Source organism: Leuresthes tenuis, unplaced genomic scaffold (assembly GCF_036924035.1).
Source record: "Leuresthes tenuis unplaced genomic scaffold, fLeuTen1.0.hap1 SCAF_1, whole genome shotgun sequence".
NCBI classification, from domain to species: domain Eukaryota; kingdom Metazoa; phylum Chordata; class Actinopteri; order Atheriniformes; family Atherinopsidae; genus Leuresthes; species Leuresthes tenuis.
The window spans coordinates 42854199-42880829 of record NW_027325355.1 but is presented as its reverse complement, the minus strand read 5'-3'; the positions used below and the strand labels follow the sequence as shown (position 1 = coordinate 42880829).

The 26631-nt window shown below is 46.6% G+C and overlaps 4 non-coding genes and 54 pseudogenes across 4 annotated transcripts; all 58 read right to left on the bottom strand.

Annotated features, from left to right (window-relative positions):
* Positions 1-201: 201 nt before the first annotated feature.
* Positions 202-320, bottom strand: LOC140290023 (5S ribosomal RNA; annotated as a pseudogene).
* Positions 321-592: 272 nt separating this feature from the next.
* Positions 593-711, bottom strand: LOC140266698 (5S ribosomal RNA; annotated as a pseudogene).
* Positions 712-980: 269 nt separating this feature from the next.
* Positions 981-1099, bottom strand: LOC140290549 (5S ribosomal RNA; annotated as a pseudogene).
* A 269-nt stretch (positions 1100-1368) lies between these two features.
* LOC140290813 (5S ribosomal RNA) lies at positions 1369-1487 on the bottom strand (annotated as a pseudogene).
* A 237-nt stretch (positions 1488-1724) lies between these two features.
* Positions 1725-1843, bottom strand: LOC140291691 (5S ribosomal RNA; annotated as a pseudogene).
* Positions 1844-2112: 269 nt separating this feature from the next.
* Positions 2113-2230, bottom strand: LOC140296184 (5S ribosomal RNA; annotated as a pseudogene).
* A 1433-nt stretch (positions 2231-3663) lies between these two features.
* On the bottom strand, positions 3664-3782 carry LOC140317732 (5S ribosomal RNA; annotated as a pseudogene).
* Positions 3783-4051: 269 nt separating this feature from the next.
* Positions 4052-4170, bottom strand: LOC140288559 (5S ribosomal RNA; annotated as a pseudogene).
* A 269-nt stretch (positions 4171-4439) lies between these two features.
* Positions 4440-4558, bottom strand: LOC140300684 (5S ribosomal RNA; annotated as a pseudogene).
* Positions 4559-4827: 269 nt separating this feature from the next.
* LOC140291721 (5S ribosomal RNA) lies at positions 4828-4946 on the bottom strand (annotated as a pseudogene).
* A 269-nt stretch (positions 4947-5215) lies between these two features.
* On the bottom strand, positions 5216-5334 carry LOC140299103 (5S ribosomal RNA). Its single transcript, XR_011914684.1, has one exon. It is a non-coding gene; the product is annotated as a 5S ribosomal RNA (ribosomal RNA).
* Positions 5335-5603: 269 nt separating this feature from the next.
* Positions 5604-5722, bottom strand: LOC140290022 (5S ribosomal RNA; annotated as a pseudogene).
* Positions 5723-5994: 272 nt separating this feature from the next.
* On the bottom strand, positions 5995-6113 carry LOC140266692 (5S ribosomal RNA; annotated as a pseudogene).
* A 272-nt stretch (positions 6114-6385) lies between these two features.
* Positions 6386-6504, bottom strand: LOC140295130 (5S ribosomal RNA; annotated as a pseudogene).
* Positions 6505-6773: 269 nt separating this feature from the next.
* Positions 6774-6892, bottom strand: LOC140277580 (5S ribosomal RNA; annotated as a pseudogene).
* Positions 6893-7161: 269 nt separating this feature from the next.
* On the bottom strand, positions 7162-7280 carry LOC140290548 (5S ribosomal RNA; annotated as a pseudogene).
* A 269-nt stretch (positions 7281-7549) lies between these two features.
* LOC140277574 (5S ribosomal RNA) lies at positions 7550-7668 on the bottom strand (annotated as a pseudogene).
* A 272-nt stretch (positions 7669-7940) lies between these two features.
* On the bottom strand, positions 7941-8059 carry LOC140311122 (5S ribosomal RNA; annotated as a pseudogene).
* A 269-nt stretch (positions 8060-8328) lies between these two features.
* On the bottom strand, positions 8329-8447 carry LOC140293835 (5S ribosomal RNA; annotated as a pseudogene).
* Positions 8448-8716: 269 nt separating this feature from the next.
* Positions 8717-8835, bottom strand: LOC140290547 (5S ribosomal RNA; annotated as a pseudogene).
* Positions 8836-9104: 269 nt separating this feature from the next.
* Positions 9105-9223, bottom strand: LOC140298493 (5S ribosomal RNA). Its single transcript, XR_011914134.1, has one exon. It is a non-coding gene; the product is annotated as a 5S ribosomal RNA (ribosomal RNA).
* A 269-nt stretch (positions 9224-9492) lies between these two features.
* LOC140291720 (5S ribosomal RNA) lies at positions 9493-9611 on the bottom strand (annotated as a pseudogene).
* A 269-nt stretch (positions 9612-9880) lies between these two features.
* Positions 9881-9999, bottom strand: LOC140284852 (5S ribosomal RNA). The gene has a single exon (XR_011910224.1). It is a non-coding gene; the product is annotated as a 5S ribosomal RNA (ribosomal RNA).
* A 269-nt stretch (positions 10000-10268) lies between these two features.
* On the bottom strand, positions 10269-10387 carry LOC140290021 (5S ribosomal RNA; annotated as a pseudogene).
* Positions 10388-10659: 272 nt separating this feature from the next.
* Positions 10660-10778, bottom strand: LOC140266687 (5S ribosomal RNA; annotated as a pseudogene).
* Positions 10779-11050: 272 nt separating this feature from the next.
* Positions 11051-11169, bottom strand: LOC140292217 (5S ribosomal RNA; annotated as a pseudogene).
* Positions 11170-11438: 269 nt separating this feature from the next.
* LOC140277570 (5S ribosomal RNA) lies at positions 11439-11557 on the bottom strand (annotated as a pseudogene).
* A 272-nt stretch (positions 11558-11829) lies between these two features.
* On the bottom strand, positions 11830-11948 carry LOC140293832 (5S ribosomal RNA; annotated as a pseudogene).
* A 269-nt stretch (positions 11949-12217) lies between these two features.
* On the bottom strand, positions 12218-12336 carry LOC140290546 (5S ribosomal RNA; annotated as a pseudogene).
* A 269-nt stretch (positions 12337-12605) lies between these two features.
* LOC140277567 (5S ribosomal RNA) lies at positions 12606-12724 on the bottom strand (annotated as a pseudogene).
* A 272-nt stretch (positions 12725-12996) lies between these two features.
* Positions 12997-13115, bottom strand: LOC140311111 (5S ribosomal RNA; annotated as a pseudogene).
* Positions 13116-13384: 269 nt separating this feature from the next.
* Positions 13385-13503, bottom strand: LOC140293831 (5S ribosomal RNA; annotated as a pseudogene).
* Positions 13504-13772: 269 nt separating this feature from the next.
* Positions 13773-13891, bottom strand: LOC140290545 (5S ribosomal RNA; annotated as a pseudogene).
* Positions 13892-14160: 269 nt separating this feature from the next.
* Positions 14161-14279, bottom strand: LOC140271427 (5S ribosomal RNA; annotated as a pseudogene).
* A 269-nt stretch (positions 14280-14548) lies between these two features.
* On the bottom strand, positions 14549-14666 carry LOC140294431 (5S ribosomal RNA; annotated as a pseudogene).
* Positions 14667-15711: 1045 nt separating this feature from the next.
* On the bottom strand, positions 15712-15830 carry LOC140292291 (5S ribosomal RNA; annotated as a pseudogene).
* Positions 15831-16099: 269 nt separating this feature from the next.
* On the bottom strand, positions 16100-16218 carry LOC140293766 (5S ribosomal RNA; annotated as a pseudogene).
* Positions 16219-16487: 269 nt separating this feature from the next.
* LOC140300683 (5S ribosomal RNA) lies at positions 16488-16606 on the bottom strand (annotated as a pseudogene).
* Positions 16607-17253: 647 nt separating this feature from the next.
* LOC140266681 (5S ribosomal RNA) lies at positions 17254-17372 on the bottom strand (annotated as a pseudogene).
* A 269-nt stretch (positions 17373-17641) lies between these two features.
* On the bottom strand, positions 17642-17760 carry LOC140274942 (5S ribosomal RNA; annotated as a pseudogene).
* Positions 17761-18029: 269 nt separating this feature from the next.
* LOC140288643 (5S ribosomal RNA) lies at positions 18030-18148 on the bottom strand (annotated as a pseudogene).
* Positions 18149-18795: 647 nt separating this feature from the next.
* Positions 18796-18914, bottom strand: LOC140266676 (5S ribosomal RNA; annotated as a pseudogene).
* Positions 18915-19183: 269 nt separating this feature from the next.
* On the bottom strand, positions 19184-19302 carry LOC140274927 (5S ribosomal RNA; annotated as a pseudogene).
* Positions 19303-19571: 269 nt separating this feature from the next.
* LOC140290543 (5S ribosomal RNA) lies at positions 19572-19690 on the bottom strand (annotated as a pseudogene).
* A 647-nt stretch (positions 19691-20337) lies between these two features.
* LOC140298223 (5S ribosomal RNA) lies at positions 20338-20456 on the bottom strand. The gene has a single exon (XR_011913890.1). It is a non-coding gene; the product is annotated as a 5S ribosomal RNA (ribosomal RNA).
* A 269-nt stretch (positions 20457-20725) lies between these two features.
* LOC140274923 (5S ribosomal RNA) lies at positions 20726-20844 on the bottom strand (annotated as a pseudogene).
* A 269-nt stretch (positions 20845-21113) lies between these two features.
* LOC140290542 (5S ribosomal RNA) lies at positions 21114-21232 on the bottom strand (annotated as a pseudogene).
* A 269-nt stretch (positions 21233-21501) lies between these two features.
* LOC140292756 (5S ribosomal RNA) lies at positions 21502-21620 on the bottom strand (annotated as a pseudogene).
* A 269-nt stretch (positions 21621-21889) lies between these two features.
* On the bottom strand, positions 21890-22008 carry LOC140290938 (5S ribosomal RNA; annotated as a pseudogene).
* A 269-nt stretch (positions 22009-22277) lies between these two features.
* Positions 22278-22396, bottom strand: LOC140293765 (5S ribosomal RNA; annotated as a pseudogene).
* A 269-nt stretch (positions 22397-22665) lies between these two features.
* On the bottom strand, positions 22666-22784 carry LOC140290285 (5S ribosomal RNA; annotated as a pseudogene).
* A 269-nt stretch (positions 22785-23053) lies between these two features.
* LOC140290541 (5S ribosomal RNA) lies at positions 23054-23172 on the bottom strand (annotated as a pseudogene).
* Positions 23173-23819: 647 nt separating this feature from the next.
* LOC140266669 (5S ribosomal RNA) lies at positions 23820-23938 on the bottom strand (annotated as a pseudogene).
* A 269-nt stretch (positions 23939-24207) lies between these two features.
* On the bottom strand, positions 24208-24326 carry LOC140314523 (5S ribosomal RNA; annotated as a pseudogene).
* Positions 24327-24595: 269 nt separating this feature from the next.
* Positions 24596-24714, bottom strand: LOC140280941 (5S ribosomal RNA; annotated as a pseudogene).
* Positions 24715-24986: 272 nt separating this feature from the next.
* On the bottom strand, positions 24987-25105 carry LOC140289643 (5S ribosomal RNA; annotated as a pseudogene).
* A 269-nt stretch (positions 25106-25374) lies between these two features.
* On the bottom strand, positions 25375-25493 carry LOC140267950 (5S ribosomal RNA; annotated as a pseudogene).
* Positions 25494-26151: 658 nt separating this feature from the next.
* Positions 26152-26270, bottom strand: LOC140267927 (5S ribosomal RNA; annotated as a pseudogene).
* Positions 26271-26631: the final 361 nt, after the last annotated feature.

Genomic DNA, 26631 nt, shown 5'->3' with positions numbered 1-26631 from the left:
AATTGCCGAGAAAGGCTGATGTGTAGCGGACAAATCATCTTCTCTGATGTGATCATTCTCTGCAACTGAAACTGAGACTCTCAGATCACCTCGTGTCTATCAACAAAGCAGCAGCAGCTGAAGATGACCAACTTCTTCACGTGTCACAGGGTGATCAGACGTTGCAACAAAAGACATGCAGGTGGTAGAGAGAAGAGAAAAAGCTTACAGCACCTGGTATTCCCAAGCTGTCTCCTATCCAAGTACTAACCAGGTACAACCCTGCTTGGCGTCCGAGATCAGACGAGGTCGGGCTTATTCAGGGTGGTGTGGCCGTAAGCAACAATGTCTCTGACAAATGTGCATTATATAGGTACTGGAATCATACGGTTCCTCTATGCAACCAGATAATTGCCGAGAAAGGCTGATGTGTAGCGGGCAAATCATCTTCTTCCCTGACGTGATCATTTTCTCCAGCTGAACATGAGACTCTCAGATCACTTCGTGTCTGCCAACAAAGCAGCAGAAGCTGAAGATGACAAACTTCCTCATGTGTCACAGGGTGATCAGACGTTGCAACAAAAGACATGCAGGTGGTAGAGAGAAGAGAAAAAGCTTAAGGTACCTGGTATTCCCAAGCGGTCTCCCATTCAAGTACTAACCAGGCCCAACCGTGCTTGGCTTCCGAGATCAGACGAGGTCGGGCTTATTCAGGGTGGTGTGGCCGTAAGCAACAATATCGGTGACAAATGTGCATTATATAGGTACTGGAATCATACACTTCCTCTGTATAACCAGATAATTGCCGAAAAAGGCTGACTTGTAGTGGGTTCATCTTCCTCCTTGATGTGATTATTCTCTGGAGCTGAAACTGAGACTCTCAGATCACCTCGTGTCTATCAACAAAGCAGCAGCAGCTGAAGATGACTAACTTCTTCACGTGTCACAGGGTGATCAGACGTTGCAACAAAAGACATGCAGGTGGTAGAGAGAAGAGAAAAAGCTTACAGCACCTGGTATTCCCAAGCTGTCTCCCATCCAAGTACTAACCAGGTACAACCCTGCTTGGCGTCCGAGATCAGACGAGGTCGGGCTTATTCAGGGTGGTGTGGCCGTAAGCAACAATGTCTCTGACAAATGTGCATTATATAGGTACTGGAATCATACGGTTCCTCTATGCAACCAGATAATTGCCGAGAAAGGCTGATGTGTAGCGGGGAAATCATCTTCTCTGATGTGATCATTATCTGCAACTGAAACTGAGACTCTCAGATCACTTCGTGTCAGCCAACAAAGCAGCAGCAGCTGAAGATGACCAACTTCTTCACGTGTCACAGGGTGATCAGACGTTGCAACAAAAGACATGCAGGTGGTAGAGAGAAGAGAAAAAGCTTACAGCACCTGGTATTCCCAAGCTGTCTCCCATCCAAGTACTAACCAGGTACAACCCTGCTTGGCGTCCGAGATCAGACGAGGTCGGGCTTATTCAGGGTGGTTTGGCCGTAAGCAACAATGTCTCTGACAAATGTGCATTATATAGGTACTGGAATCATACGGTTCCTCTATGGAACCAGATAATCATCTTCTCTGATGTGATCATTATCTGCAACTGAAACTGAGACTCTCAGATCACTTCGTGTCAGCCAACAAAGCAGCAGCAGCTGAAGATGACCAACTTCCTCATGTGTCACAGGGTGATCAGAAGTTGCAACAAAAGACATGCAGGTGATAGAGAGAAGAGAAGAAGCTTACAGCACCTGGTATTCCCAAGCAGTCTCCCATCCAAGTACTAAGGAGGCCCAACCCTGCTTGGCTTCCGAGATCAGACGAGGTTGGGCTTATTCAGGGTGGTGTGGCCGTAAGCAACAATATCGGTGACAAATGTGCATTATATAGGTACTGGAATCATACACTTCCTCTGTATAACCAGATAATTGCCGAAAAAGGCTGACTTATAGTGGGTTCATCTTCCTCCTTGATGTGATTATTCTCTGGAGCTGAAACTGAGACTCTCAGATCACCTCGTGTCTATCAACAAAGCAGCAGCAGCTGAAGATGACCAGCTTCTTCACGTGTCACAGGGTGATCAGACGTTGCAACAAAAGACATGCAGGTGGTAGAGAGAAGAGAAAAAGCTTACAGCACCTGGTATTCCCAAGCAGTCTCCCATCAAATACTAAGCAGGCCTAAACCTGCTTGGCTTCCGAGATCAGACGAGGTCGGGCTTATTCAGGGTGGTGTGGCCGTAAGCGACAATGTCTGTGACAAATGTGCATTATATAGGTACTGGAATCATACGGTTCCTCTATGCAACCAAATAATTGCAGAGAAAAGCTGACTTGTAGTGGGCACATCTTCTTCTCTGATGTGATTATTCTCTCCAGCTGAAACTGAGACTCTCAGATTACCTCATGTCTGCCAACAAAGCAGCAGGAGCTGAAGATGACCAACTTCCTCATGTGTCACAGGGTGATCAGACGTTGCAACAAAAGACATGCAGGTGGTCGAGAGAAGACAAAAAGCTTACAGCACCTGGTAATCCCAAGCAGACTCCCATCTAAGTACTAACCAGGCCCAACCCTACTTGGCTTCCGAAATAAGACAAGGTGGGGCTTATACAGGGTGGTGTGGCGGTAAGCAAATATATTTGTTACAAATGTGAATTATATAGGTACTGGAATCATACACTTCCTCTATGAAACCAGATAATTGCCGAGAAAGGCTGATGTGTAGTGGGGATATCATCTTCTCTGATGTGATCATTCTCTTCAGCTGAAACTGAGACTCTTAGATCACTTCGTGTCTGCCAACAAAGCAGCAGCAGCTGAAGATGACCAACTTCCTCATGTGTCACAGGGTGATCAGACGTTGCAAAAAAACACATGCAGGTGGTAGAGAGAAGAGAAACAGCTTACAGCACCTGGTAATCCCAAGCAGACTCCCATCTAAGTACTAACCAGGCCCAACCCTACTTGGCTTCCGAGATAAGACAAGGTGGGGCTTATTCAGGGTGGTGTGGCGGTAAGCAAATATATTTGTTACAAATGTGAATTATATAGGTACTGGAATCATACACTTCCTCTATGAAACCAGATAATTGCCGAGAAAGGCTGATGTGTAGTGGGGATATCATCTTCTCTGATGTGATCATTCTCTTCAGCTGAAACTGAGACTCTTAGATCACTTCGTGTCTGCCAACAAAGCAGCAGCAGCTGAAGATGACCAACTTCCTCATGTGTCACAGGGTGATCAGACGTTGCAAAAAAACACGTGCAGGTGGTAGAGAGAAGAGAAACAGCTTACAGCACCTGGTATTCCCAAGCAGTCTCCCATTGAAGTACAAACCAGACCCAACCCTGCTTGGCTTCCGAGATAAGACAAGGTGGGGCTTATTCAGGGTGGTGTGGCGGTAAGCGACAATATCTGTTACAAATGTGAATTATATAGGTACTGGAATCATACACTTGCTCTATGAAACCAGATAATTGCCGAGAAAGGCTGATGTGTAGTGGGCATATCATCTTCTCTGATGTGATCATTCTCTTCAGCTGAAACTGAGACTCTCAGATCACTTCGTGTCTGCCAACAAAGCAGCAGCTGCTGAAGATGACCAACTTCCTCATGTGTCACAGGGTGATCAGACGTTGCAACAAAAGACATGCAGGTTGTAGAGAGAAGAGAAAACGCTTACAGCACCTGGTATTCCCAAGCAGTCTCCCATTCAAGTACTAACCAGGACCAACCCTGCTTGGCTTCTGAGATCAGACGAGGTCGGGCATGTTCAGGGTGGTGTGGCCGTAAGCAGCAATGTATCTGACAAATGTGCATTATATAGGCACTGGAATCATACGGTTCCTCTATGCAACCAGATAATTGCCGAGAAAGGCTGATGTGTAGCGGGTGTATCATCTTCTCTGATGTGATCATTCTCTTCAGCTGAAACTGAGACTCTCAGATCACTTCGTGTCTGCCAACAAAGCAGCAGCTGCTGAAGATGACCAACTTCCTCATGTGTCACAGGGTGATCAGACGTTGCAACAAAAGACATGCAGGTTGTAGAGAGAAGAGAAAACGCTTACAGCACCTGGTATTCCCAAGCAGTCTCCCATTAAAGTACTAACCAGGCCCAACCCTCCTTGGCTTCCGAGATCAGACGAGGTCGGGCTTATTCAGGGTGGTGTGGCCGTAAGGAACAATTTCTGTGACAAATGTGCATTATATAGGTACTGGAATCATACACTTCCTCTATGTAACCAGATAATTGCAGAGAAAGGCTGACTTGTTATGGAAACATCTTCTTCCCTGATGTGATTATTCTCTGCAGCTGAAACTGAGACTCTCAGATCACTTCGTGTCTGCCAACAAAGCAGCAGCAGCTGAAGATGACCAACTTCCTCATGTGTCACAGGGTGATCAGACGTTGCAACAAAAGACATGCAGGTGGTCGAGAGAAGACAAAAAGCTTACAGCTCCTGGTATTCCCAAGCGGTCTCCCATTTAAGTACTAACCAGGCCCAACCCTCCTTGGCTTCCGAGATCAGACGAGGTCGGGCATGTTCAGGGTGGTGTGGCCGTAAGCAACAATGTCTCTGACAAATGTGCATTATATAGGTACTGGAATCATACGGTTCCTCTATGCAACCAGATAATTGCCGAGAAAGGCTGATGTGTAGCGGGCAAATCATCTTCTCTGATGTGATCATTCTCTGCAACTTAAACTGAGACTCTCAGATCACTTCGTGTCAGCCAACAAAGCAGCAGCAGCTGAAGATGACCAACTTCCTCATGTGTCACAGGGTGATCAGACGTTGCAACAAAAGACATGCAGGTGGTAGAGAGAAGAGAAGAAGCTTACAGCACCTGGTATTCCCAAGCAGTCTCCCATCCAAGTACTAAGGAGGTTCAACCCTGCTTGGCTTCCGAGATCAGACGAGGTCGGGCATGTTCAGGGTGGTGTGGCCGTAAGCAACAATGTGTCTGACAAATGTGCATTATATAAGTACAGGAATCATACGGTTCCTCTATGTAACCAGATAATTGCTGAGAAAGGCTGATCTGTAGTGGGCACATCTTCTTCCCTGAAGTGATTATTCTCTTTAGCTGAAACTGAGACTCTCAGATCACTTCGTGTCTTCCAACAAAGCAGTAGCAGCTGAAGATGACCAACTTCCTCATGTGTCACAGGGTGATCAGACGTTGCAACAAAAGACATGCAGGTGGTAGAGAGAAGAGAAAAAGCTTACAGCACCTGGTATTCCCAAGCGGTCTCCCATTCAAGTACTAACCAGGCCCAACCCTGCTTGGCTTCCGAGATCAGACGAGGTTGGGCTTATTCAGGGTGGTGTGGCCGTAAGCAACAATATCGGTGACAAATGTGCATTATATAGGTACTGGAATCATACACTTCCTCTGTATAACCAGATAATTGCCGAAAAAGGCTGACTTGTAGTGGATTCATCTTCCTCCTTGATGTGATTATTCTCTGGAGCTGAAACTGAGACTCTCAGATCACCTCGTGTCTATCAACAAAGCAGTAGCAGCTGAAGATGACCAACTTCTTCACGTGTCACAGGGTGATCAGACGTTGCAACAAAAGACATGCAGGTGGTAGAGAGAAGAGAAAAAGCTTACAGCACCTGGTATTCCCAAGCTGTCTCCTATCCAAGTACTAACCAGGTACAACCCTGCTTGGCGTCCGAGATCAGACGAGGTCGGGCTTATTCAGGGTGGTGTGGCCGTAAGCAACAATGTCTCTGACAAATGTGCATTATATAGGTACTGGAATCATACGGTTCCTCTATGCAACCAGATAATTGCCGAGAAAGGCTGATGTGTAGCGGGCGAATCATCTTCTTCCCTGACGTGATAATTTTCTCCAGCTGAACATGAGACTCTCAGATCACTTCGTGTCTGCCAACAAAGCAGCAGAAGCTGAAGATGACCAACTTCCTCATGTGTCACAGGGTGATCAGACGTTGCAACAAAAGACATGCAGGTGGTAGAGAGAAGAGAAAAAGCTTAAGGTACCTGGTATTCCCAAGCGGTCTCCCATTCAAGTACTAACCAGGCCCAACCGTGCTTGGCTTCCGAGATCAGACGAGGTCGGGCTTATTCAGGGTGGTGTGGCCGTAAGCAACAATATCGGTGACAAATGTGCATTATATAGGTACTGGAATCATACACTTCCTCTGTATAACCAGATAATTGCCGAAAAAGGCTGACTTGTAGTGGGTTCATCTTCCTCCTTGATGTGATTATTCTCTGGAGCTGAAACTGAGACTCTCAGATCACTTCATGTCTGCCAACAAAGCAGCAGCAGCAGCTGAAGATGACCAACTTCCTCATGTGTCACAGGGTGATCAGACGTTGCAACAAAAGACATGCAGGTGGTAGAGAGAAGAGAAAAAGCTTACAGCACCTGGTATTCCCAAGCTGACTCCTATCCAAGTACTAACCAGGTACAACCCTGCTTGGCGTCCAAGATCAGACGAGGTCGGGCTTATTCAGGGTGGTGTGGCCGTAAGCAACAATGTCTCTGACAAATGTGCATTATATAGGTACTGGAATCATACGGTTCCTCTATGCAACCAGATAATTGCCGAGAAAGGCTGATGTGTAGCGGACAAATCATCTTCTCTGATGTGATCATTCTCTGCAACTGAAACTGAGACTCTCAGATCACCTCGTGTCTATCAACAAAGCAGCAGCAGCTGAAGATGACCAACTTCTTCACGTGTCACAGGGTGATCAGACGTTGCAACAAAAGACATGCAGGTGGTAGAGAGAAGAGAAAAAGCTTACAGCACCTGGTATTCCCAAGCTGTCTCCTATCCAAGTACTAACCAGGTACAACCCTGCTTGGCTTCCGAGATCAGACGAGGTCGGGCTTATTCAGGGTGGTGTGGCCGTAAGCAACAATGTCTCTGACAAATGTGCATTATATAGGTACTGGAATCATACGGTTCCTCTATGCAACCAGATAATTGCCGAGAAAGGCTGATGTGTAGCGGGCAAATCATCTTCTCTGATGTGATCATTATCTGCAACTGAAACTGAGACTCTCAGATCACTTCGTGTCAGCCAACAAAGCAGCAGCAGCTGAAGATGACCAACTTCTTCACGTGTCACAGGGTGATCAGACGTTGCAACAAAAGACATGCAGGTGGTAGAGAGAAGAGATAAAGCTTACAGCACCTGGTATTCCCAAGCTGTCTCCCATCCAAGTACTAACCAGGTACAACCCTGCTTGGCGTCCGAGATCAGACGAGGTCGGGCTTATTCAGGGTGGTGTGGCCGTAAGCAACAATGTCTCTGACAAATGTGCATTATATAGGTACTGGAATCATACGGTTCCTCTATGCAACCAGATAATTGCCGAGAAAGGCTGATGTGTAGCGGACAAATCATCTTCTCTGATGTGATCATTCTCTGCAACTGAAACTGAGACTCTCAGATCACCTCGTGTCTATCAACAAAGCAGCAGCAGCTGAAGATGACCAACTTCTTCACGTGTCACAGGGTGATCAGACGTTGCAACAAAAGACATGCAGGTGGTAGAGAGAAGAGAAAAAGCTTACAGCACCTGGTATTCCCAAGCTGTCTCCTATCCAAGTACTAACCAGGTACAACCCTGCTTGGCTTCCGAGATCAGACGAGGTCGGGCTTATTCAGGGTGGTGTGGCCGTAAGCAACAATGTCTCTGACAAATGTGCATTATATAGGTACTGGAATCATACGGTTCCTCTATGCAACCAGATAATTGCCGAGAAAGGCTGATGTGTAGCGGGCAAATCATCTTCTTCCCTGACGTGATAATTTTCTCCAGCTGAACATGAGACTCTCAGATCACTTCGTGTCTGCCAACAAAGCAGCAGAAGCTGAAGATGACCAACTTCCTCATGTGTCACAGGGTGATCAGACGTTGCAACAAAAGACATGCAGGTGGTAGAGAGAAGAGAAAAAGCTTAAGGTACCTGGTATTCCCAAGCGGTCTCCCATTCAAGTACTAACCAGGCCCAACCGTGCTTGGCTTCCGAGTTCAGACGAGGTCGGGCTTATTCAGGGTGGTGTGGCCGTAAGCAACAATATCGGTGACAAATGTGCATTATATAGGTACTGGAATCATACACTTCCTCTGTATAACCAGATAATTGCCGAAAAAGGCTGACTTGTAGTGGGTTCATCTTCCTCCTTGATGTGATTATTCTCTGGAGCTGAAACTGAGACTCTCAGATCACCTCGTGTCTATCAACAAAGCAGCAGCAGCTGAAGATGACTAACTTCTTCACGTGTCACAGGGTGATCAGACGTTGCAACAAAAGACATGCAGGTGGTAGAGAGAAGAGAAAAAGCGTACAGCACCTGGTATTCCCAAGCTGTCTCCCATCCAAGTACTAACCAGGTACAACCCTGCTTGGCGTCCGAGATCAGACGAGGTCGGGCTTATTCAGGGTGGTGTGGCCGTAAGCAACAATGTCTCTGACAAATGTGCATTATATAGGTAATGGAATCATACGGTTCCTCTATGCAACCAGATAATTGCCGAGAAAGGCTGATGTGTAGCGGGCAAATCATCTTCTCTGATGTGATCATTATCTGCAACTGAAACTGAGACTCTCAGATCACTTCGTGTCAGCCAACAAAGCAGCAGCAGCTGAAGATGACCAACTTCTTCACGTGTCACAGGGTGATCAGACGTTGCAACAAAAGACATGCAGGTGGTAGAGAGAAGAGATAAAGCTTACAGCACCTGGTATTCCCAAGCTGTCTCCCATCCAAGTACTAACCAGGTACAACCCTGCTTGGCGTCCGAGATCAGACGAGGTCGGGCTTATTCAGGGTGGTGTGGCCGTAAGCAACAATGTCTCTGACAAATGTGCATTATATAGGTACTGGAATCATACGGTTCCTCTATGCAACCAGATAATTGCCGAGAAAGGCTGATGTGTAGCGGGCAAATCATCTTCTCTGATGTGATCATTATCTGCAACTGAAACTGAGACTCTCAGATCACTTCGTGTCAGCCAACAAAGCAGCAGCAGCTGAAGATGACCAACTTCCTCATGTGTCACAGGGTGATCAGAAGTTGCAACAAAAGACATGCAGGTGGTAGAGAGAAGAGAAGAAGCTTACAGCACCTGGTATTCCCAAGCGGTCTCCCATTTAAGTACTAACCAGGCCCAACCCTCCTTGGCTTCCGAGATCAGACGAGGTCGGGCATGTTCAGGGTGGTGTGGCCGTAAGCAACAATGTCTCTGACAAATGTGCATTATATAGGTACTGGAATCATACGGTTCCTCTATGCAACCAGATAATTGCCGAGAAAGGCTGATGTGTAGCGGGCAAATCATCTTCTCTGATGTGATCATTCTCTGCAACTTAAACTGAGACTCTCAGATCACTTCGTGTCAGCCAACAAAGCAGCAGCAGCTGAAGATGACCAACTTCCTCATGTGTCACAGGGTGATCAGACGTTGCAACAAAAGACATGCAGGTGGTAGAGAGAAGAGAAGAAGCTTACAGCACCTGGTATTCCCAAGCAGTCTCCCATCCAAGTACTAAGGAGGTTCAACCCTGCTTGGCTTCCGAGATCAGACGAGGTCGGGCATGTTCAGGGTGGTGTGGCCGTAAGCAACAATGTGTCTGACAAATGTGCATTATATAAGTACAGGAATCATACGGTTCCTCTATGTAACCAGATAATTGCTGAGAAAGGCTGATCTGTAGTGGGCACATCTTCTTCCCTGAAGTGATTATTCTCTTTAGCTGAAACTGAGACTCTCAGATCACTTCGTGTCTTCCAACAAAGCAGTAGCAGCTGAAGATGACCAACTTCCTCATGTGTCACAGGGTGATCAGACGTTGCAACAAAAGACATGCAGGTGGTAGAGAGAAGAGAAAAAGCTTACAGCACCTGGTATTCCCAAGCGGTCTCCCATTCAAGTACTAACCAGGCCCAACCCTGCTTGGCTTCCGAGATCAGACGAGGTCGGGCTTATTCAGGGTGGTGTGGCCGTAAGCAACAATATCGGTGACAAATGTGCATTATATAGGTACTGGAATCATACACTTCCTCTGTATAACCAGATAATTGCCGAAAAAGGCTGACTTGTAGTGGATTCATCTTCCTCCTTGATGTGATTATTCTCTGGAGCTGAAACTGAGACTCTCAGATCACCTCGTGTCTATCAACAAAGCAGTAGCAGCTGAAGATGACCAACTTCTTCACGTGTCACAGGGTGATCAGACGTTGCAACAAAAGACATGCAGGTGGTAGAGAGAAGAGAAAAAGCTTACAGCACCTGGTATTCCCAAGCTGTCTCCTATCCAAGTACTAACCAGGTACAACCCTGCTTGGCGTCCGAGATCAGACGAGGTCGGGCTTATTCAGGGTGGTGTGGCCGTAAGCAACAATGTCTCTGACAAATGTGCATTATATAGGTACTGGAATCATACGGTTCCTCTATGCAACCAGATAATTGCCGAGAAAGGCTGATGTGTAGCGGGCGAATCATCTTCTTCCCTGACGTGATAATTTTCTCCAGCTGAACATGAGACTCTCAGATCACTTCGTGTCTGCCAACAAAGCAGCAGAAGCTGAAGATGACCAACTTCCTCATGTGTCACAGGGTGATCAGACGTTGCAACAAAAGACATGCAGGTGGTAGAGAGAAGAGAAAAAGCTTAAGGTACCTGGTATTCCCAAGCGGTCTCCCATTCAAGTACTAACCAGGCCCAACCGTGCTTGGCTTCCGAGATCAGACGAGGTCGGGCTTATTCAGGGTGGTGTGGCCGTAAGCAACAATATCGGTGACAAATGTGCATTATATAGGTACTGGAATCATACACTTCCTCTGTATAACCAGATAATTGCCGAAAAAGGCTGACTTGTAGTGGGTTCATCTTCCTCCTTGATGTGATTATTCTCTGGAGCTGAAACTGAGACTCTCAGATCACTTCATGTCTGCCAACAAAGCAGCAGCAGCAGCTGAAGATGACCAACTTCCTCATGTGTCACAGGGTGATCAGACGTTGCAACAAAAGACATGCAGGTGGTAGAGAGAAGAGAAAAAGCTTACAGCACCTGGTATTCCCAAGCTGACTCCTATCCAAGTACTAACCAGGTACAACCCTGCTTGGCGTCCGAGATCAGACGAGGTCGGGCTTATTCAGGGTGGTGTGGCCGTAAGCAACAATGTCTCTGACAAATGTGCATTATATAGGTACTGGAATCATACGGTTCCTCTATGCAACCAGATAATTGCCGAGAAAGGCTGATGTGTAGCGGACAAATCATCTTCTCTGATGTGATCATTCTCTGCAACTGAAACTGAGACTCTCAGATCACCTCGTGTCTATCAACAAAGCAGCAGCAGCTGAAGATGACCAACTTCTTCACGTGTCACAGGGTGATCAGACGTTGCAACAAAAGACATGCAGGTGGTAGAGAGAAGAGAAAAAGCTTACAGCACCTGGTATTCCCAAGCTGTCTCCTATCCAAGTACTAACCAGGTACAACCCTGCTTGGCTTCCGAGATCAGACGAGGTCGGGCTTATTCAGGGTGGTGTGGCCGTAAGCAACAATGTCTCTGACAAATGTGCATTATATAGGTACTGGAATCATACGGTTCCTCTATGCAACCAGATAATTGCCGAGAAAGGCTGATGTGTAGCGGGCAAATCATCTTCTTCCCTGACGTGATAATTTTCTCCAGCTGAACATGAGACTCTCAGATCACTTCGTGTCTGCCAACAAAGCAGCAGAAGCTGAAGATGACCAACTTCCTCATGTGTCACAGGGTGATCAGACGTTGCAACAAAAGACATGCAGGTGGTAGAGAGAAGAGAAAAAGCGTACAGCACCTGGTATTCCCAAGCTGTCTCCCATCCAAGTACTAACCAGGTACAACCCTGCTTGGCGTCCGAGATCAGACGAGGTCGGGCTTATTCAGGGTGGTGTGGCCGTAAGCAACAATGTCTCTGACAAATGTGCATTATATAGGTAATGGAATCATACGGTTCCTCTATGCAACCAGATAATTGCCGAGAAAGGCTGATGTGTAGCGGGCAAATCATCTTCTCTGATGTGATCATTATCTGCAACTGAAACTGAGACTCTCAGATCACTTCGTGTCAGCCAACAAAGCAGCAGCAGCTGAAGATGACCAACTTCTTCACGTGTCACAGGGTGATCAGACGTTGCAACAAAAGACATGCAGGTGGTAGAGAGAAGAGATAAAGCTTACAGCACCTGGTATTCCCAAGCTGTCTCCCATCCAAGTACTAACCAGGTACAACCCTGCTTGGCGTCCGAGATCAGACGAGGTCGGGCTTATTCAGGGTGGTGTGGCCGTAAGCAACAATGTCTCTGACAAATGTGCATTATATAGGTACTGGAATCATACGGTTCCTCTATGCAACCAGATAATTGCCGAGAAAGGCTGATGTGTAGCGGACAAATCATCTTCTCTGATGTGATCATTCTCTGCAACTGAAACTGAGACTCTCAGATCACCTCGTGTCTATCAACAAAGCAGCAGCAGCTGAAGATGACCAACTTCTTCACGTGTCACAGGGTGATCAGACGTTGCAACAAAAGACATGCAGGTGGTAGAGAGAAGAGAAAAAGCTTACAGCACCTGGTATTCCCAAGCTGTCTCCTATCCAAGTACTAACCAGGTACAACCCTGCTTGGCTTCCGAGATCAGACGAGGTCGGGCTTATTCAGGGTGGTGTGGCCGTAAGCAACAATGTCTCTGACAAATGTGCATTATATAGGTACTGGAATCATACGGTTCCTCTATGCAACCAGATAATTGCCGAGAAAGGCTGATGTGTAGCGGGCAAATCATCTTCTTCCCTGACGTGATAATTTTCTCCAGCTGAACATGAGACTCTCAGATCACTTCGTGTCTGCCAACAAAGCAGCAGAAGCTGAAGATGACCAACTTCCTCATGTGTCACAGGGTGATCAGACGTTGCAACAAAAGACATGCAGGTGGTAGAGAGAAGAGAAAAAGCTTAAGGTACCTGGTATTCCCAAGCGGTCTCCCATTCAAGTACTAACCAGGCCCAACCGTGCTTGGCTTCCGAGTTCAGACGAGGTCGGGCTTATTCAGGGTGGTGTGGCCGTAAGCAACAATATCGGTGACAAATGTGCATTATATAGGTACTGGAATCATACACTTCCTCTGTATAACCAGATAATTGCCGAAAAAGGCTGACTTGTAGTGGGTTCATCTTCCTCCTTGATGTGATTATTCTCTGGAGCTGAAACTGAGACTCTCAGATCACCTCGTGTCTATCAACAAAGCAGCAGCAGCTGAAGATGACTAACTTCTTCACGTGTCACAGGGTGATCAGACGTTGCAACAAAAGACATGCAGGTGGTAGAGAGAAGAGAAAAAGCGTACAGCACCTGGTATTCCCAAGCTGTCTCCCATCCAAGTACTAACCAGGTACAACCCTGCTTGGCGTCCGAGATCAGACGAGGTCGGGCTTATTCAGGGTGGTGTGGCCGTAAGCAACAATGTCTCTGACAAATGTGCATTATATAGGTAATGGAATCATACGGTTCCTCTATGCAACCAGATAATTGCCGAGAAAGGCTGATGTGTAGCGGGCAAATCATCTTCTCTGATGTGATCATTATCTGCAACTGAAACTGAGACTCTCAGATCACTTCGTGTCAGCCAACAAAGCAGCAGCAGCTGAAGATGACCAACTTCTTCACGTGTCACAGGGTGATCAGACGTTGCAACAAAAGACATGCAGGTGGTAGAGAGAAGAGATAAAGCTTACAGCACCTGGTATTCCCAAGCTGTCTCCCATCCAAGTACTAACCAGGTACAACCCTGCTTGGCGTCCGAGATCAGACGAGGTCGGGCTTATTCAGGGTGGTGTGGCCGTAAGCAACAATGTCTCTGACAAATGTGCATTATATAGGTACTGGAATCATACGGTTCCTCTATGCAACCAGATAATTGCCGAGAAAGGCTGATGTGTAGCGGGCAAATCATCTTCTCTGATGTGATCATTATCTGCAACTGAAACTGAGACTCTCAGATCACTTCGTGTCAGCCAACAAAGCAGCAGCAGCTGAAGATGACCAACTTCCTCATGTGTCACAGGGTGATCAGAAGTTGCAACAAAAGACATGCAGGTGGTAGAGAGAAGAGAAGAAGCTTACAGCACCTGGTATTCCCAAGCAGTCTCCCATCCAAGTACTAAGGAGGCCCAACCCTGCTTGGCTTCCGAGATCAGACGAGGTCGGGCTTATTCAGGGTGGTGTGGCCGTAAGCAACAATATCGGTGACAAATGTGCATTATATAGGTACTGGAATCATACACTTCCTCTGTATAACCAGATAATTGCCGAAAAAGGCTGACTTATAGTGGGTTCATCTTCCTCCTTGATGTGATTATTCTCTGGAGCTGTAACTGAGACTCTCAGATCACCTCGTGTCTATCAACAAAGCAGCAGCAGCTGAAGATGACCAGCTTCTTCACGTGTCACAGGGTGATCAGACGTTGCAACAAAAGACATGTAGGTGGTAGAGAGAAGAGAAAAAGCTTACAGCACCTGGTATTCCCAAGCAGTCTCCCATCAAGTACTAAGCAGGCCTAAACCTGCTTGGCTTCCGAGATCAGACGAGGTCGGGCTTATTCAGGGTGGTTTGGCCGTAAGCGACAATGTCTGTGACAAATGTGCATTATATAGGTACTGGAATCATACGGTTCCTCTATGCAACCAAATAATTGCAGAGAAAAGCTGACTTATAGTGGGTTCATCTTCCTCCTTGATGTGATTATTCTCTGGAGCTGAAACTGAGACTCTCAGATCACCTCGTGTCTATCAACAAAGCAGCAGGAGCTGAAGATGACCAACTTCCTCATGTGTCACAGGGTGATCAGACGTTGCAACAAAAGACATGCAGGTGGTCGAGAGAAGACAAAAAGCTTACAGCACCTGGTAATCCCAAGCAGTCTCCCATTTAAGTACTAACCAGGCCCAACCCTACTTGGCTTCCGAGATAAGACAAGGTGGGGCTTATTCAGGGTGGTGTGGCGGTAAGCAAATATATTTGTTACAAATGTGAATTATATAGGTACTGGAATCATACACTTCCTCTATGAAACCAGATAATTGCCGAGAAAGGCTGATGTGTAGTGGGCATATCATCTTCTCTGATGTGATCATTCTCTTCAGCTGAAACTGAGACTCTTAGATCACTTCGTGTCTGCCAACAAAGCAGCAGCAGCTGAAGATGACCAACTTCCTCATGTGTCACAGGGTGATCAGACGTTGCAACAAAACACATGCAGGTGGTAGAGAGAAGAGAAACAGCTTACAGCACCTGGTTTTCCCAAGCAGTCTCCCATTGAAGTACAAACCAGACCCAACCCTGCTTGGCTTCCGAGATAAGACAAGGTGGGGCTTATTCAGGGTGGTGTGGCGGTAAGCGACAATATCTGTTACAAATGTGAATTATATAGGTACTGGAATCATACACTTGCTCTATGAAACCAGATAATTGCCGAGAAAGGCTGATGTGTAGTGGGCATATCATCTTCTCTGATGTGATCATTCTGTTCAGCTGAAACTGAGACTCTCAGATCACTTCGTGTCTGCCAACAAAGCAGCAGCTGCTGAAGATGACCAACTTCCTCATGTGTCACAGGGTGATCAGACGTTGCAACAAAAGACATGCAGGTTGTAGAGAGAAGAGAAAACGCTTACAGCACCTGGTATTCCCAAGCAGTCTCCCATTAAAGTACTAACCAGGCCCAACCCTCCTTGGCTTCCAAGATCAGACGAGGTCGGGCTTATTCAGGGTGGTGTGGCCGTAAGGAACAATTTCTGTGACAAATGTGCATTATATAGGTACTGGAATCATACACTTCCTCTATGTAACCAGATAATTGCAGAGAAAGGCTGACTTGTTATGGAAACATCTTCTTCCCTGATGTGATTATTCTCTGCAGCTGAAACTGAGACTCTCAGATCACTTCGTGTCTGCCAACAAAGCAGCAGCAGCTGAAGATGACCAACTTCCTCATGTGTCACAGGGTGATCAGACGTTGCAACAAAAGACATGGAGGTTGTAGAGAGAAGAGAAAACGCTTACAGAACCTGGTATTCCCAAGCAGTCTCCCATTAAAGTACTAACCAGGCCCAACCCTCCTTGGCTTCCGAGATCAGACGAGGTCGGGCTTATTCAGGGTGGTGTGGCCGTAAGGAACAATTTCTGTGACAAATGTGCATTATATAGGTACTGGAATCATACAATTCCTCTATGTAACCAGATAATTGCAGAGAAAGGCTGACTTGTTATGGGCACATCTTCTTCCCTGATGTGATTATTCTCTGCAGCTGAAACTGAGACTCTCAGATCACTTCGTGTCTGCCAACAAAGCAGCAGCAGCTGAAGATGACCAACTTCGTCATGTGTCACAGGGTGATCAGACGTTGCAACAAAAGACATGCAGGTGGTCGAGAGAAGACAAAAAGCTTACAGCTCCTGGTATTCCCAAGCGGTCTCCCATTTAAGTACTAACCAGGCCCAACCCTCCTTGGCTTCCGAGATCAGACGAGGTCGGGCATGTTCAGGGTGGTGTGGCCGTAAGCAACAATGTCTCTGACAAATGTGCATTATATAGGTACAGGAATCATACGGTTCCTCTATGCAACCAGATAATTGCCGAGAAAGGCTGATGTGTAGCGGGCAAATCATCTTCTCTGATGTGATCATTCTCTGCAACTTAAACTGAGACTCTCAGATCACTTCGTGTCAGCCAACAAAGCAGCAGCAGCTGAAGATGACCAACTTCCTCATGTGTCACAGGGTGATCAGACGTTGCAACAAAAGACATGCAGGTGGTAGAGAGAAGAGAAAAAGCTTACAGCACCTGGTATTCCCAAGCAGTCTCCCATCCAAGTACTAAGGAGGCTCAACCCTGCTTGGCTTACGAGATCAGGCATGTTCAGGGTGGTGTGGCCGTAAGCAACAATGTGTCTGACAAATGTGCATTATATAAGTACAGGAATCATACCGTTCCTCTATGTAACCAGATAATTGCTGAGAAAGGCTGATCTGTAGTGGGCACATCTTCTTCCCTGACGTGATAATTTTCTCCAGCTGAACATGAGACTCTCAGATCACTTCGTGTCTGCCAACAAAGCAGCAGAAGCTGAAGATGACCAACTTCCTCATGTGTCACAGGGTGATCAGACGTTGCAACAAAAGACATGCAGGTGGTAGAGAGAAGAGAAAAAGCTTAAGGTACCTGGTATTCCCAAGCGGTCTCCCATTCAAGTACTAACCAGGCCCAACCGTGCTTGGCTTCCGAGATCAGACGAGGTCGGGCTTATTCAGGGTGGTGTGGCCGTAAGCAAAAATATCGGTGACAATTGTGCATTATATAGGTACTGGAATCATACACTTCCTCTGTGTAACCAGATAATTGCCGAAAAAGGCTGACTTGTAGTGGGTTCATCTTCCTCCTTGATGTGATTATTCTCTTCAGCTGAAACTGAGACTCTCAGATCACTTCGTGTCTGCCAACAAAGCAGCAGAAAATGAAGATGACCAACTTCCTCATGTGTCACAGGGTGATCAGACGTTGCAACAAAAGACATGCAGGTGGTAGAGAGAAGAGAAAAAGCTTAAGGCACCTGGTATTCCCAAGCAGTCTCCCATTCAAGTACTAACCAGGCCCAACCCTGCTTGGCTTCCGAGATCAGACGAGGTTGGGCTTATTCAGGGTGGTGTGGCCATAAGCAACAATATTGGTGACAAATGTGCATTATATAGGTACTGGAATCATACACTTCCTCTGTATAACCAGATAATTGCCGAAAAAGGCTGACTTGTAGTGGGTTCATCTTCCTCCTTGATGTGATTATTCTCTGCAGCTGAAACTGAGACTCTCAGATCACCTCGTGTCTATCAACAAAGCAGCAGCAGCTGAAGATGACTAACTTCTTCACGTGTCACAGGGTGATCAGACGTTGCAACAAAAGACATGCAGGTGGTAGAGAGAAGAGAAAAAGCTTACAGCACCTGGTATTCCCAAGCTGTCTCCCATCCAAGTACTAACCAGGTACAACCCTGCTTGGCGTCCGAGATCAGATGAGGTCGGGCTTATTCAGGGTGGTGTGGCCGTAAGCAACAATGTCTCTGACAAATGTGCATTATATAGGTACTGGAATCATACGGTTCCTCTATGCAACCAGATAATTGCCGAGAAAGGCTGATGTGTAGCGGGCAAATCATCTTCTCTGATGTGATCATTCTCTGCAACTTAAACTGAGACTCTCAGATCACTTCGTGTCAGCCAACAAAGCAGCAGCAGCTGAAGATGACCAACTTCCTCATGTGTCACAGGGTGATCAGACGTTGCAACAAAAGACATGCAGGTGGTAGAGAGAAGAGAAAAAGCTTACAGCACCTGGTATTCCCAAGCAGTCTCCCATCCAAGTACTAAGGAGGCTCAACCCTGCTTGGCTTACGAGATCAGGCATGTTCAGGGTGGTGTGGCCGTAAGCAACAATGTGTCTGACAAATGTGCATTATATAAGTACAGGAATCATACGGTTCCTCTATGTAACCAGATAATTGCTGAGAAAGGCTGATCTGTAGTGGGCACATCTTCTTCCCTGACGTGATAATTTTCTCCAGCTGAACATGAGACTCTCAGATCACTTCGTGTCTGCCAACAAAGCAGCAGAAGCTGAAGATGACCATCTTCCTCATGTGTCACAGGGTGATCAGACGTTGCAACAAAAGACATGCAGGTGGTAGAGAGAAGAGAAAAAGCTTAAGGTACCTGGTATTCCCAAGCGGTCTCCCATTCAAGTACTAACCAGGCCCAACCGTGCTTGGCTTCCGAGATCAGACGAGGTCGGGCTTATTCAGGGTGGTGTGGCCGTAAGCAAAAATATCGGTGACAATTGTGCATTATATAGGTACTGGAATCATACACTTCCTCTGTGTAACCAGATAATTGCCGAAAAAGTCTGACTTGTAGTGGGTTCATCTTCCTCCTTGATGTGATTATTCTCTTCAGCTGAAACTGAGACTCTCAGATCACTTCGTGTCTGCCAACAAAGCAGCAGAAAATGAAGATGACCAACTTCCTCATGTGTCACAGGGTGATCAGACGTTGCAACAAAAGACATGCAGGTGGTAGAGAGAAGAGAAAAAGCTTAAGGCACCTGGTATTCCCAAGCAGTCTCCCATTCAAGTACTAACCAGGCCCAACCCTGCTTGGCTTCCGAGATCAGACGAGGTTGGGCTTATTCAGGGTGGTGTGGCCATAAGCAAATATTTTGGTGACAAATGTGCATTATATAGGTACTGGAATCATACACTTCCTCTGTATAACCAGATAATTGCCGAAAAAGGCTGACTTGTAGTGGGTTCATCTTCCTCCTTGATGTGATTATTCTCTGCAGCTGAAACTGAGACTCTCAGATCACCTCGTGTCTATCAACAAAGCAGCAGCTGCTGAAGATGACTAACTTCTTCACGTGTCACAGGGTGATCAGACGTTGCAACAAAAGACATGCAGGTGGTAGAGAGAAGAGAAAAAGCTTACAGCACCTGGTATTCCCAAGCTGTCTCCCATCCAAGTACTAACCAGGTACAACCCTGCTTGGCGTCCGAGATCAGACGAGGTCGGGCTTATTCAGGGTGGTGTGGCCGTAAGCAACAATGTCTCTGACAAATGTGCATTATATAGGAACTGGAATCATACGGTTCCTCTATGCAACCAGATAATTGCCGAGAAAGGCTGATGTGTAGCGGGCAAATCATCTTCTCTGATGTGATCATTCTCTGCAACTTAAACTGAGACTCTCAGATCACTTCGTGTCAGCCAACAAAGCAGCAGCAGCTGAAGATGACCAACTTCCTCATGTGTCACAGGGTGATCAGACGTTGCAACAAAAGACATGCAGGTGGTAGAGAGAAGAGAAAAAGCTTACAGCACCTGGTATTCCCAAGCAGTCTCCCATCCAAGTACTAAGGAGGCTCAACCCTGCTTGGCTTACGAGATCAGGCATGTTCAGGGTGGTGTGGCCGTAAGCAACAATGTGTCTGACAAATGTGCATTATATAAGTACAGGAATCATACGGTTCCTCTATGTAACCAGATAATTGCTGAGAAAGGCTGATCTGTAGTGGGCACATCTTCTTCCCTGACGTGATAATTTTCTCCAGCTGAACATGAGACTCTCAGATCACTTCGTGTCTGCCAACAAAGCAGCAGAAGCTGAAGATGACCAACTTCCTCATGTGTCACAGGGTGATCAGACGTTGCAACAAAAGACATGCAGGTGGTAGAGAGAAGAGAAAAAGCTTACAGCACCTGGTATTCCCAAGCGGTCTCCCATTCAAGTACTAACCAGGCCCAACCGTGCTTGGCTTCCGAGATCAGACGAGGTCGGGCTTATTCAGGGTGGTGTGGCCGTAAGCAAAAATATCGGTGACAATTGTGCATTATATAGGTACTGGAATCATACACTTCCTCTGTGTAACCAGATAATTGCCGAAAAAGGCTGACTTGTAGTGGGTTCATCTTCCTCCTTGATGTGATTATTCTCTTCAGCTGAAACTGAGACTCTCAGATCACTTCGTGTCTGCCAACAAAGCAGCAGAAAATGAAGATGACCAACTTCCTCATGTGTCACAGGGTGATCAGACGTTGCAACAAAAGACATGCAGGTGGTAGAGAGAAGAGAAAAAGCTTAAGGCACCTGGTATTCCCAAGCAGTCTCCCATTCAAGTACTAACCAGGCCCAACCCTGCTTGGCTTCCGAGATCAGACGAGGTTGGGCTTATTCAGGGTGGTGTGGCCATAAGCAACAATTTTGGTGACAAATGTGCATTATATAGGTACTGGAATCATACACTTCCTCTGTATAACCAGATAATTGCCGAAAAAGGCTGACTTGTAGTGGGTTCATCTTCCTCCTTGATGTGATTATTCTCTGCAGCTGAAACTGAGACTCTCAGATCACCTCGTGTCTATCAACAAAGCAGCAGCAGCTGAAGATGACTAACTTCTTCATGTGTCACAGGGTGATCAGACGTTGCAACAAAAGACATGCAGGTGGTAGAGAGAAGAGAGAAAGCTTACAGCACCTGGTATTCCCAAGCTGTCTCCCATCCAAGTACTAACCAGGTACAACCCTGCTTGGCGTCCGAGATCAGACGAGGTCGGGCTTATTCAGGGTGGTGTGGCCGTAAGCAACAATGTCTCTGACAAATGTGCATTATATAGGTACTGGAATCATACGGTTCCTCTATGCAACCAGATAATTGCCGAGAAAGGCTGATGTGTAGCGGGCAAATCATCTTCTCTGATGTGATCATTATCTGCAACTGAAACTGAGACTCTCAGATCACTTCGTGTCAGCCAACAAAGCAGCAGCAGCTGAAGATGACCAACTTCCTCATGTGTCACAGGGTGATCAGGAGTTGCAACAAAAGACATGCAGGTGGTAGAGAGAAGAGAAGAAGCTTACAGCACCTGGTATTCCCAAGCAGTCTCCCATCCAAGTACTAAGGAGGTTCAGCCCTGCTTGGCTTCCGAGATCAGACGAGGTCGGGCATGTTCAGGGTGGTGTGGCCGTAAGCAACAATGTGTCTGACAAATGTGCATTATATAAGTACAGGAATCATACGGTTCCTCTATGTAACCAGATAATTGCTGAGAAAGGCTGATCTGTAGTGGGCACATCTTCTTCCCTGAAGTGATTATTCTCTTTAGCTGAAACTGAGACTCTCAGATCACTTCGTGTCTTCCAACAAAGCAGCAGCAGCTGAAGATGGCCAACTTCCTCATGTGTCACAGGGTGATCAGACGTTGCAACAAAAGACATGCAGGTTGTGGAGAGAAGAGAAAACGCTTACAGCACCTGGTATTCCCAAGCAGTCTCCCATTAAAGTACTAACCAGGCCCAACCCTCCTTGGCTTCCGAGATCAGACGAGGTCGGGCTTATTCAGGGTGGTGTGGCCATAAGGAACAATTTCTGTGACAAATGTGCATTATATAGGTACTGGAATCATACACTTCCTCTATGTAACCAGATAATTGCAGAGAAAGGCTGACGTGTTATGGGCACATCTTCTTCCCTGATGTGATTATTCTCTGCAGCTGAAACTGAGACTCTCAGATCACTTCGTGTCAGCCAACAAAGCAGCAGCAGCTGAAGATGACCAACTTCCTCATGTGTCACAGGGTGATCAGACGTTGCAACAAAAGACATGCAGGTTGTAGAGAGAAGAGAAAACGCTTACAGAACCTGGTATTCCCAAGCAGTCTCCCATTAAAGTACTAACCAGGCCCAACCCTCCTTGGCTTCCGAGATCAGACGAGGTCGGGCTTATTCAGGGTGGTGTGGCCGTAAGGAACAATTTCTGTGACAAATGTGCATTATATAGGTACTGGAATCATACGGTTCCTCTATGTAACCAGATAATTGCTGAGAAAGGATGATCTGTAGTGGGCACATCTTCTTCCCTGACGTGATAATTTTCTCCAGCTGAACATGAGACTCTCAGATCACTTCGTGTCTGCCAACAAAGCAGCAGAAGCTGAAGATGACCATCTTCCTCATGTGTCACAGGGTGATCAGACGTTGCAACAAAAGACATGCAGGTGGTAGAGAGAAGAGAAAAAGCTTAAGGTACCTGGTATTCCCAAGCGGTCTCCCATTCAAGTACTAACCAGGCCCAACCGTGCTTGGCTTCCGAGATCAGACGAGGTTGGGCTTATTCAGGGTGGTGTGGCCATAAGCAAAAATTTTGGTGACAAATGTGCATTATATAGGTACTGGAATCATACACTTCCTCTGTATAACCAGATAATTGCCGAAAAAGGCTGACTTGTAGTGGGTTCATCTTCCTCCTTGATGTGATTATTCTCTGCAGCTGAAACTGAGACTCTCAGATCACCTCGTGTCTATCAACAAAGCAGCAGCAGCTGAAGATGACTAACTTCTTCACGTGTCACAGGGTGATCAGACGTTGCAACAAAAGACATGCAGGTGGTAGAGAGAAGAGAAAAAGCTTACAGCACCTGGTATTCCCAAGCTGTCTCCCATCCAAGTACTAACCAGGTACAACCCTGCTTGGCGTCCGAGATCAGACGAGGTCGGGCTTATTCAGGGTGGTGTGGCCGTAAGCAACAATGTCTCTGACAAATGTGCATTATATAGGTACTGGAATCATACGGTTCCTCTATGCAACCAGATAATTGCCGAGAAAGGCTGATGTGTAGCGGGCAAATCATCTTCTCTGATGTGATCATTCTCTGCAACTTAAACTGAGACTCTCAGATCACTTCGTGTCAGCCAACAAAGCAGCAGCAGCTGAAGATGACCAACTTCCTCATGTGTCACAGGGTGATCAGACGTTGCAACAAAAGACATGCAGGTGGTAGAGAGAAGAGAAAAAGCTTACAGCACCTGGTATTCCCAAGCAGTCTCCCATCCAAGTACTAAGGAGGCTCAACCCTGCTTGGCTTACGAGATCAGGCATGTTCAGGGTGGTGTGGCCGTAAGCAACAATGTGTCTGACAAATGTGCATTATATAAGTACAGGAATCATACAGTTCCTCTATGTAACCAGATAATTGCTGAGAAAGGCTGATCTGTAGTGGGCACATCTTCTTCCCTGACGTGATAATTTTCTCCAGCTGAACATGAGACTCTCAGATCACTTCGTGTCTGCCAACAAAGCAGCAGAAGCTGAAGATGACCAACTTCCTCATGTGTCACAGGGTGATCAGACGTTGCAACAAAAGACATGCAGGTGGTAGAGAGAAGAGAAAAAGCTTAAGGTACCTGGTATTCCCAAGCGGTCTCCCATTCAAGTACTAACCAGGCCCAACCGTGCTTGGCTTCCGAGATCAGACGAGGTCGGGCTTATTCAGGGTGGTGTGGCCGTAAGCAAAAATATCGGTGACAATTGTGCATTATATAGGTACTGGAATCATACACTTCCTCTGTGTAACCAGATAATTGCCGAAAAAGGCTGACTTGTAGTGGGTTCATCTTCCTCCTTGATGTGATTATTCTCTTCAGCTGAAACTGAGACTCTCAGATCACTTCGTGTCTGCCAACAAAGCAGCAGAAAATGAAGATGACCAACTTCCTCATGTGTCACAGGGTGCTCAGACGTTGCAACAAAAGACATGAAGGTGGTAGAGAGAAGAGAAAAAGCTTAAAGCACCTGGTATTCCCATGCAGTCTACCATCCAAGTACTAACCAGGCCCAAACCTGCTTGGCTTCCGAGATCAGACGAGGTCGGGTATATTCAGGGTGGTGTGGCCGTAAGCAACAATAACTGTGACAAATGTGCATTATATAGGTACTGGAATCATACAGTTCCTCTATGTAACCAGATTATTGCCGAGAAAAGCTGATAAGTAGTGGGCACATCTTCTTCCCTGACGTGATTATTCTCTCGAGCTGAAACTGAGACTCTCAGATCACTTCGTGTCTGCCAACAAAGCAGCAGCAGCTGAAGATGACCACCTTCCTCATGTGTCACAGGGTGATCAGACGTTGCAACAAAAGACATGCAGGTGGTAGAGAGAGGAGAAAAAGCTTACAGCACCTGGTATTCCCAAGAGGACTCCCATCCAAGTACTAACAAGGCCCAATCCTGCTTGGCTTCCAAGATCAGACGAGGTCGGGCTTATTCAGGGTGGTGTGGCCGTAAGCGACATTAACTGTGACAAATGTGCATTATATAGGTACTGGAATCATACACTTCTTCTATGTAACCAGATAATTGCAGAGAAAGGCTGACTTGTAGTGGGCACATCTTCTTCCCTGATGTGATTATTCTCTGCAGCTGAAACTGAGACTCTCAGATCACTTTGTGTCTGCCAACAAAGAAGCAGCAGCTGCTGAAGATGACCCACTTCCTCATGTGTCACAGGATGATCAGACGTTGCAACAAAAGACATGCAGGTGGTAGAGAGGAGAGAAGAAGCGTACAGCACCTGGTATTCCCAAGCAGTCTCCCATCCAAGTACTAAGCAGGCTCAACCCTGTTTGGCTTCCGAGATCAGACGAGGTCGGGCATGTTCAGGGTGGTGTGGCCGCAAGCGACAATGTCTCTGACAAATGTGCATTATATAGGTACTGGAATCATACGGTTCCTCTATGCAACCAGATAATTGCCGAGAAAGGCTGATGTGTAGCGGGCATATCATCTTCTCTGATGTGATCATTCTCTTCAGCTGAAACTGAGACTCTCAGATCACTTCGTGTCTGCCAACAAAGCAGCAGAAGCTGAAGATGACCAACTTCCTCATGTGTCTCAGGGTGATCAGACGTTGCAACAAAAGACATGTAGGTGGTAGAGAGAAGAGAAAAAGCTTAAGGCACCTGGTATTCCCAAGCGGTCTCGCATTCAAGTACTAACCAGGCCCAACCCTGCTTGGCTTCCGAGATCAGACGAGGTCGGGCTTATTCAGGGTGGTGTGGCCGTAAGCAACAATATCGGTGACAAATGTGCATTATATAGGTACTGGAATCATACACTTCCTCTGTGTAACCAGATAATTGCCGAAAAAGGCTGACTTGTAGTGGGTTCATCTTCCTCCTTGATGTGATTATTCTCTCCAGCTGAAAATGAGACTCTCAGATCACCTCGTGTCTATCAACAAAGCAGCAGCAGCTGAAGATGACCAACTTCTTCACGTGTCACAGGGTGATCAGACATTGCAACAAAAGACATGCAGGTGGTAGAGAGAAGAGAAAAAGCTTACAGCACCTGGTTATTCACAAGCTGTCTCCCATCCAAGTAGTAACCAGTTACAACCCTGCTTGGCGTCCGAGATCAGACGAGGTGGGGCTTATTCAGGGTGGTGTGGCCGTAAGCAACAATGTCTCTGACAAATGTGCATTATATAGGTACTGGAATCATACGGTTCCTCTATGCAACCAGATAATTGCCGAGAAAGGCTGACTTGTAGTGGGCACATCTTGTTCCCTGACGTGATAATTCTCTCCAGCTGAAAATGAGACTCTCAGATCACTTTGTGTCTGCCAACAAAGCAGCAGAAGCTGAAGATGACCAACTTCCTCATGTGTCTCAGGGTGATCAGACGTTGCAACAAAAGACATGTAGGTGGTAGAGAGAAGAGAAAAAGCTTAAGGCACCTGGTATTCCCAAGCGGTCTCGCATTCAAGTACTAACCAGGCCCAACCCTGCTTGGCTTCCGAGATCAGACGAGGTCGGGCTTATTCAGGGTGGTGTGGCCGTAAGCAACAATATCGGTGACAAATGTGCATTATATAGGTACTGGAATCATACACTTCCTCTGTGTAACCAGATAATTGCCGAAAAAGGCTGACTTGTAGTGGGTTCATCTTCCTCTTTGATGTGATTATTCTCTCCAGCTGAAACTGAGACTCTCAGATCACCTCGTGTCTATCAACAAAGCAGCAGCAGCTGAAGATGACCAACTTCTTCACGTGTCACAGGGTGATCAGACGTTGCAACAAAAGACATGCAGGTGGTAGAGAGAAGAGAAAAAGCTTACAGCACCTGGTATTCCCAAGCTGTCTCCCATCCAAGTAGTAACCAGGTACAACCCGGCTTGGCGTCCGAGATCAGACGAGGTGGGG